At 38.7% G+C, this 10,000-nt stretch overlaps 1 long non-coding RNA gene across 1 annotated transcript in view; it reads right to left on the bottom strand.

Moving 5' to 3' along the window:
* Nucleotides 1-10,000, bottom strand: part of LOC143026899 (uncharacterized) — a 447,037-nt gene that overhangs the window by 28,258 nt on the left and 408,779 nt on the right. Inside the window, exon 2 of the long non-coding RNA XR_012966540.1 lies at nt 7,278-7,426. This is a non-coding gene — a long non-coding RNA (uncharacterized LOC143026899). The remainder of the gene's footprint in view (nt 1-7,277; nt 7,427-10,000) is intronic.

Below are 10,000 nucleotides of genomic sequence, written 5' to 3'. Positions count from 1 at the left end.
GCGCGCGCACACACACACACACACACACACACACACACACACACACACACACACACACACACACACACACACACACACACACACACACACACACACACACACACACACACACACACACACACACACACACACATACACACACACACTCACACACACACACACATACACATATACATGCACATACACATACACATACACATTCACATACACATACACACACACACACACACACACACACACACACACACACACACACACACACACACACACACACACGCACGCACGCACAATCTTGATGGCGCTGTGGTTAGAGTTCCCGTCCGCCACTACGGTGGTCCAGGTTTGAATCCCGCCCAGGGCTGAAATAATTTCAGTATCGCTGCGTTGCGAGTCGTTACTCCTACTCTCGTGGACGGGGAGTTGGGTGTGTGTGTGTGTGCGTGTCACATCATTACCCATAGATCGGTCATATAAGCTCTGAGCTTTCTTTTGGGAAGGAAATAACTGTCGATCACGAGTCCAACATGTGATCCAAGACCATGGCGAATCACACACACTCAGCTAAAAGAAATCATCCTATATAAAAAAAAAAATCACTATGGAGAATCACCTCAAAAAAGGGGGAAGGACGGTGATTCCAAAAAATGAAAAGATGGATGGCAAAGAAATAAGAAAGAAAAAAAAAATCCCTCCAAGTTGACCGCTTTGCTCTGACCAGTGACCTCGCGTGACGTAAGAGGGCGACTGTGACGTAGACACAAAGGTACGTCTGACTGAGGTCAAAGGTCAAGTATCCAGGACATGGAGGGAGGCAGGGAGGAGGTCGAGGAAGGAAAGTCTGGGGTCACATGGAGGGCTGAGGGGCAAGAGAGACAAGTGGAGGGGAATCTCGTGGTGGAGGGTTAAGAGTGGAGGAACAAAGAGGAGGATTAATGGAGGTCTTTGGAAAACAGTACTAGCATCGAGTGAAAAAGTCTTAAGAGTTTTTTTTTTTTTTTTTTTGTTAACTCAAAGTGAATTTAGTACAGGTGAGGAGGATAAGAAGAAAGTCTTATGGTAGAAAGTGAAGTGGATAGAGCCAAGAATATGACTAGCAGAGGTAAAAAATAAATAAATAGATAAAAAAAAAAATCCACCTATTAGGTGAAAGTGGAGATTATGATTAGCAGAAAAAAGTAAAATAATTTTATAAAAAATCCACCTATTAGGTGAAAGTGGATTAAGTAGAGGTGGTTCATGTGCAAATGGAGCAAAAAAAAAAAAATAATAATAATAATAATCTTAGGAAAAAAATCCTCCTATTATGCGAAAATTGATGAAGTTGAGTTGGTTCAACTACAAATGGAATAACCCATCGACTGCATCAGATTTACCTCAGCTTAATAAAAAATCACCCGGACACGGTAAAAGATAAAATGCACATGTACTTTCCTACACCCAAATGGTTAAATGTAAATTTTCAACATTGGCTGAGGGAAAGTCATAAAGAATATTGACGGATGGAGAGCCATAAATAAATTACATAGTTGGAGAAATTTAGAGATCAATCAATCAACGTGGTTAGGTAGCGCAATAGTTAAAAAAAAAAAAAAAAGTTTGATTCATCATTATCAAGATATGTTTGCAGGTAAGGACACCGCCCAAGTAGCTTATTATGGTTTAACAATGCAGTCCGCAGGCCCAAGCATTAGTCCACAGCACATAAACATCTTTCGATTGCTAGATTTTAGTGTAAAAATAATAATAATAATAATAATAAACAAATAAAATAAAACAAAATAGATAAATAGATAGGTAAGTAAATAAATAAATAAGTAAATAAATAAATAAATAAATAAAATAAATAAATAAAATAAATAAATAGATAAATAAATAAACAAATAAATAAAACAAAATAATAAATAGATAAATAGATAAATAAATCAGTAATAAATAGACAAACAAATAGATAAATGAATAAATAAATAAAATTACATATGTAACAATTGTGCCAGAGCAAGGTACGAGAGACCATCTGGTCCTTATAAAATCAAAGATATTGTGTGCAGCTATCCAACTGTGTAAAGGTAAAACTAAACTATCTTAACCATCCTTCGAGACATGCAGAAACCAAAGCTTCTATCCTTGGTGACAATGCAGCACTGAAAAATGGAATTATATAGGTTGGTGAAAGAGATTATGAAGGAGGCTAGTGAAACGGAGTTGGAATTACTTTCTAAAAAAAAAAAAAAAAAAAAAAAAAAAAAGTCCATAGGTTTATCACAAAAATCTCGCCCCCTGCTCTAGACTCTTGAAAATTCTGCTGCATAAGTCTTATGCGGTCTACACACTGATCAACATTCCTTCTTGAATAGAGATTAATCTATAATGATAAAAAAAAAATGCCACGTGACTCTGAACCATATAGGTACGCTTGCGGTCTTCCCACTCGGAACATTTAATGCAGCAGGCCACAGGACTGAATAGGTCGAGAGCCGGGTTCAAATCCTTGCAAGCAGCAGGAGCCTCATGCTGGCCTCGCGACTCCTGCGATCAGCGAGGTAGATTGGAAAGCAGGACACGGAGGCAGAGGAATGCACAGTGAAAGTGTTAAGCATTGGGGTCTTCTGTCAGCGGCGTTCTCTTCCGCCGACGGGAGGTCTGTAGCTAGGGGCTCAGTCACACCAAGCTTCCGACCTGTTTCCGACCACCGGCAACCAGGCTGATTTGTGCTGTTCCTCTGTTTATTAAAAGAATTCAAGACAATGACGCAATTGGAATGAATCTCCCCCGTTATGAAGACGAATATGAAACAGCCACCTGGCGCTAACCATGAGAGAAACAAACATGCCACCGTCGAAGGAAGTGGCCGGAAACAGGTCGTAATCTTGGTGTGACTGGGGCTTTATACATAGCCCATTGTGTTCGCTAGGCTAGGTGTGGGGGCTTTGTTAAGGTCATAAGGATATGCTCCACAGTGAAGTTAAGATAAAAGGAAAATGTGAGTGGGATGAGCGAGGGTGGTAGCTTACAAGGAGAACAAACCTATTGGTATATAGATAAAGATATAGATAGAACGCCAGACGATTTAATTCAGTTGTAAGGTGTCCCCATGTCCTGAGAGGGTGATAGGGATTTTTTTCTCACTTGAATAAAATCGTCTGGCGGCAGTTAGTATAAAATGTTTGTAAAAATGAGCGTCAACATTACAAGGGCAAATCGATTGGGTCTGTTTTACAAAAAAAAAAATAAAAAAAAAAAAAAAATAAATAAATAAATAAATAAATAAAATAAATAAAATAAATCAATCAATCAATAAATAAAAATAAATAAATAAATAAATAAAAATAAATAAGTAAATAAATAAATAAATAAAATCTTGAATAAACATAAACAAACAAATAGAAACAATAAATAGATAAATAATTGAAGTGTATAAAGTGAATGACGTGAATGGAAAGCCAGCAAGTTGACTGGACATAGTTGACCGGATTGACTTGATCGCGGTTTACGTCAGGATTGGAGTTGATAAATGGTTCGTGCTTTTACTTGTATGTAAGACGAAAGAGCGAATTTCTTTGCCAAGCAAACCAGTCCAGTTACAATAGGCTGCAATGGCGAAGTTTGCAGGTAATAAACAGTTAATTCTCCAACGGAATCATATGCAAAATAAATAGATAAATGAATAAATGAATGTATAAATATATTGATTAATACGTAAATGTTGAACAAAATAATTATATAATTGATTAATACAGATAATATAAGTAAATGTAATATAATAAACAAACTAAAAAGAATAGATAAATAGTATAGATAATACAAATAAAGAAAATAAGATACATATATACATATACCAAAGGCTTTTTCCCCCTTACACGGGGGGTAGCCAAAAAGAAAAAGGCATAGAAACCACTCCCACCCATTCCATTTCCTTTATATTCCACTCCCCTCCACCCTCCTCCCACCCTCTTATCTCAAACAAAATAAGATAAAGAAGACAGATAAAAATAGACGCACATTTACAGTGACTAGTGTGGGATCTTAACGAATGTGGTCCATCTAAGGTTTTGGAGAAAAGAAATATAAAAAGCTGCAAACAAGGAAAAGCTGAATCTCGCCTGTTATTCTCCCACAATTACTCACTCATTCAGTCACCTAAAACTCAAACTCAACCTCACTCAAAGTCTCTCAAACTCACTCAGTAACTCAAAACTCAAACTCAACCTCAACCACACTCAATCTCTCTCAAACTCACTCAGTCACTCAAAACTCAAACTCAATCTCACTCAACCTCTCTCAAACTCACTCAGTTACTCAAAACTCAAGCTCAACCTCACTCAAACTCTCTCAAACTCACTCAGTCACTCAAAACTCAAACTCAACTTCACTCAAAATCTCTCAAACTCTCTCAAACTCACTCAGTAACTCAAAACTCAAACTCAACCTCAACCACACTCAATCTCTCTCAAACTCACTCAGTCACTCAAAACTCAAACTCAACCTCAGTCAACCTCTTTCAAACTCACTCAGTCACTCAAAACTCAAACTCAACATCACTCAAACTTTCTTAAACTCACTCAGTCACTCAAAACTCAAACTCAACCTTACTCAAACTCTCTCAAACTCACTCAATCACTCAAAACTCAAACTCAACCACACTCAAACTCTCTCAAACTCACTGAGTCACTCAAAAATCAAACTCAACCTCACTCAAACTCTCTCAAACTCACTCAGTCACTCAAAACTCAAACTCATCCTCACTCAAACTCTCTCAAACTCACTCAGTCACTCAGAACTTAAACTCAACCTCACTTAAGCTCTCTCAAACTCACTCAGCCACTCAAAACTCAAACTCAATCTCGCTCAAACTCTCTCAAACTCACCTACTCAAATTGACGCATTGACTCAACTTCACTTATTCACTTAAATTCACTCACCCACTCAAATTCATTTTAGTTTGCTCAGTCACTCACACTTTCTCATTCGAATACATTCACTCACTCAAATACATTCACTCAAATCCATTTACTAACATTCTTTCACTCAAATTCGCTCACTCTAATTCACTCATTCAATTTTTTTCGATTAATTTGTTCAATCAAGTTCATTCAATGATGTTCACACACACACACACACACACACACACACACACACACACACACACACACACACACACACACACACACACACACACACACACACACACACACACACACACACAGATAAATACAGAAAAATAGAAAAAGAGACACATAGATAGATAGATAGATAGATAGATAGAGAGAGAGAGAGAGAGAGAGAGAGAGAGAGAGAGAGAGAGAGAGAGAGAGAGAGAGAGAGAGAGAGAGAGAGAGAGAGGACAAGAAAGTCTGTTTCTTTCTGCGCCTTCTTGAAGACCTGATCTTGTGTGAAACGCGCCAAAAGTAGTGAAGAGATATTTGTGTGGCAGCCGCTTTATTGCGCGTTGACCATGTCAAGTTAACGCTTGGTTGCAAGCAAGCAACCCGCACGACCAGGTTGGCTGTTGCAATGCAATTGAATATAAGAGAACAAGCAACTGGGAGGGCTTTTGTTCACTGACTAAACTAGATTAAAAAGAAAAGTGGGTTTGAGAGATGGAATGCGAGTGGTTTTAGTGAGTGAGTTTCAGTGAGTTTTAGTTAGTGAGTCTGTGTGTGTTTTAGTGAGTGAGGGAATTTTAGTGAGTGGGTTTGAGTGAGTGAGTTTGAGTGAGTGTGATTCTGAGTGAGTGCGTTTGGGTGAGTGAGAGTCTGAGTCTGAATCTTGATTAAGTTACTTCTAACCAGCTTAGTAAAAGGAGGTAAAGAGAATAGGCTAAACTAAGATTCATCCTAGAGATATGTGTAAACTTTTTGTTCCTAAGTGGTCTTCCCTTAGTTGAATGAAATTGCGTGGTGGCATCTGGAATAAACGGCTAAGCTTGTGCAACGCATCAAAAGGGGTAAAGTATTTGTCTGAGAGGCGGAGCAGGGCGCGTTATCGCCAGACAGGTAGTGCGTTACCGAAAGATGTATAGGTATGCATACATATACGCATTGTATATACCTATGTATATATACATATATATATATACATATATATATATATATATATGTATATATACACAAATATATACATATATATTTATTTGATAAGCATTGACGGAAATGTACCCCAGATTTTTCGGTAACGCACCCAGCTCTCTTTAGAAGTATATAGTGTTGCATGCCATTGCTATCACGGGAAATTTGTTTGGTTCTTTGGACTTCTCAAAGAATGAATAACTGTTTAACTAACCTCCGTTTTCTCACTATCTAACGTTATCTAAGCTTTATGTTCTGGTTGATGGAATGTAGATTGTATACAGTGTAGAATAACGTGACTATCACGTAGAAAAAGGTAAGGAGCATACGTCAGGAGGCGCCATGAAGCTACGACTGAATCAGTCATCTTCGTCCTATTATGCTCTTTAAGTACTGTTGGGACAGGTAACAAACAGTTACTCCTGTGAATAGGAAAGAAGTGCAGGATTCGAACCCTCAACTAAGTAAACACAAGGTTAGGACGCTTTCGTTTTCTCTACCAAAGGCTTTCCATAAGTTGATATCAATTCACCACTTCTACATAACAACACATTTACAGTATTTATTTTGATACCAAACGATTCCATTCAGACCTGGGTAGGACCCGGCGTTAAAGAACAGTATATATGAATAAAATTTCTTTAGATCAATTCATGGTTATTCATTGTGATTCGTTCAATGCAACAATGAACACGTGGAGCATCATCCACACAGAGATAAGCATATATTTGCGAATCAGTGCAAAAGTTTAATCCCAGCATGTGGTAAATATTTAGTACCTCTAAACATTTCAAGAAATTTTGGTAAATGATGAAATAGATAGCACCTTGCAATGATATAACTAGGACACATGGAATATAGTCAGGTGCTCTGTCTATTATATTCCGAGTACAAATACATAAGAATAAAAGCTCTCACAAATACATACATACACACACACATACACACATACACACGCACACACACACACACACACACACACACACACACACACACACACACACACACACACACACACACACACACACACACACACACACACACACACACACACACACACACACACACACACACACACACACACACACACACACACACATACACACACACACACACACACACACGTGCAGGAAAACAGACACAAATATTAAACATGCAAAAGGGGTATATGCACACACACATACACATGTGTCTATCGTGGTGTGAACTCACCAGGTTTCCTGACACAGGTGATCGTGTCGTCAGTCAGACAAAGGTCTCGATCTGAGTTCGTATGACAGAACTCTTCCGAAGTCCTCTAGGACGAGACTTGCTAGTTCCTTTCGTCTTGCCCTTGATGCCCAGGAATTTATCGGAGTCTCCTGAAGCAGAAGAAAGAGATAAGACTCTTATAGTAGGATAGAAGAGCTGGTAAACTATAGTCTATAACAACAACAACATCAACAACAACAACAGGGAAAACATGGGTCCTTTTTACAGAATCTAAAAAGCTTTGGTATGTTGTAATACATTACTATGAGGTGTTATGTATTCTACAGAATATACCGTTTACCTTAGGTACCATCATAATCATGATTCTAAAACAACACTCAAAATATCACATTGCAAAGACATAGAACAAATACTCTTCTGATATCTAGTCTTTTCAGTGCTTTTAGGACTAGTTGTTATTTCCTCTGTCGCCATGTGATCTTATTTGGTTTAGGAAACCTCCCCTTCTACGTATTAAAAGTTAAAGATAGCCTTACTCAAATAAATCAACAAACAAATAAGAATAAAAAATATATACATTAGTACGAGTCATCACCAGGGTCCAGGTGTGTTTGGGAACACAGCTGTAAGTTGCTGGGTTACTGTGTTTCCGAGGTTAGGTTGCGTGCTGGGTGAGTGAATGACGAGTTTATAGGTGGTTGGGGAAGTGTGCATGAACCAGGTAAGGGGATATTCTCGCCTGAATACAGAAGAACGAAGAATCCCCCGGAAAGCAAATGTTATACAAACGGTTATTGAAAGGTTGTCACGTACTTGCAAAGTAAGTAAAAGTTTGTTTGAAGTATGTGAAACAGTGTTTTTCTTTAGGATATCTTAAATATATATTCACATAGATCATACATAAAGAACGCTGTCTATATAGTTTTAGGCATTTTATTTATACTTGAGACAAAATAGTACTTTCCTTTCAAAGTTTGTCAAAAGTTTGTTTAAAGTTCGTATTGTATACTTAGCATCGCATAGCAAGAGAAAATTTTAATCAAAATGAATTTATTTTGTTACTGTATTCGATTTTACATTGATAACTTTCCAATATTTCAGTTATTAAACAAACATACTTTTCACACACCTTCAACAAACGTTTGCTAAAAGTTCACAACCATTGATTTCTGGGAGGGGACTTCCCCTTGTCAGTCCCTTTATACATGTGCCGCTCTTTGTTTGTCAAAACTAAGGGCCTTTTCACACTAGACATTTGCCTACCATTACTTTTAGATTGAGCCTCTCACACTACGTCACTGCGGTTGCCCGGTTGCGCAACTGGCTATGGCTGTTGCCCGCTCCGGTAACAAGTGACCGTCACTGGCACTTGCCGTCACCGACCGTCTCTTTTCCTTGACCAGCAAAGCCAACAGAGGCACTTCCTCCGTTGATGCCATTCTTTTGACTTAGATTATGAGAAAGGATTCCACAACTCGGTGACAGTCACTGGTTGCTTGCAGTTGCCCGAGACTTTCACAATAGGCAACTAGTGACCGCCACTAGTGACGGTCACTAGTTGCTTAGTGTGAAAGGGGCCTTAACCACGAATTCGCTTTTCGGGTTCAGAGTCCAAGAAAATAAATTCACCAATTCGACCTGTGTTCTTGATGGATAACCTTCTTTGTTATCAGCTTTAATAAGTACCAATTACCAATGCCAAATGTCTTTCCTCTCTTATAATGAGGGGTGGCTGAGCGGGTTAGTGCGTCGTTACTTGTGGCGAAGGTCGAGGGGATGGCGGTTCGAACCCTGCCAGCGGCGAAGTTGAACCAAGGGCATGGTTCATTCAATTCCACGCTATAAAGTTCTTTGTGAGGGGCACCGTCCTAGCCTTCCGATAGGAGAGGAGTTTGTGACGTTAAATCATATCATCATATCACATTCATCTCACATTCATCATAAAATCATATGTTGTCCCGAACATCTTTCCATCTCGTGAATGTACAGGATGGTTTGCACTGCGCCAGTTCCCGGGTCAAAGGCAGTGCAGCAAGACATAGTCCTTGAAATCATTCTTTTACCACCTCTACGACTCCACCTCTTTGTGTCAAGTTTGTCCTCCCAGAGTAGAAATTGTAGTTATTGCAGACAAAACACTTCCCAGGGGATTCTTGTCCTTCAACGGGGATAACTTCAGCCTGGGCAGGGAATTTCATTCTAACTGAAGAGGGTCTCCAAGAAAAAATTATAGAATTAAAGAATTAAGAAGTGGCTTTCGTCATTAAAGAAGACCAACGGAACAGCGCCACTTTTGTCATCCTTGCCAATGATTCACCACATAGTAGTCCCGCCATACGATCCTCGTTCTGTACTCAAGGCACGTTGTAAGCAATGACGGCCTCATTGTGGATTCCCATGGCAATGTTGTCAATTATTCCATCTTTTGGTGTTCACAAGACATTCCTGGGCATTATTCCTGTCCCTTAAATCCCATATTAGCTTAGTCATTTGCCCTAGATCCCATTTTAGTGCAATGATTTGAATCTATCATTAAAATTGGATCAAGCCATACTTCCTCTACGTAAAGCATTTAGAGCAGAAGGAGGGACTAAGGTATATGTAATATTACTAAGACTCAACTGCCTACAGAAGACTAAATCAAACAGTTGTGCCATATTATTATGGAAATTTTATTTAACTGAGCCCTATCTACCTCAGAATTTTACGTATTGGGCAAAAAT

The sequence above is a fragment of the Oratosquilla oratoria genome, chromosome 7 (assembly GCF_046742065.1).
Source record: "Oratosquilla oratoria isolate Oo_2021 chromosome 7, ASM4674206v1, whole genome shotgun sequence".
NCBI lineage: Eukaryota > Metazoa > Arthropoda > Malacostraca > Stomatopoda > Squillidae > Oratosquilla > Oratosquilla oratoria.
The sequence above is the reverse complement of the archived record's forward strand: the minus strand, read 5'-3'. Positions and strand labels throughout refer to the sequence as shown.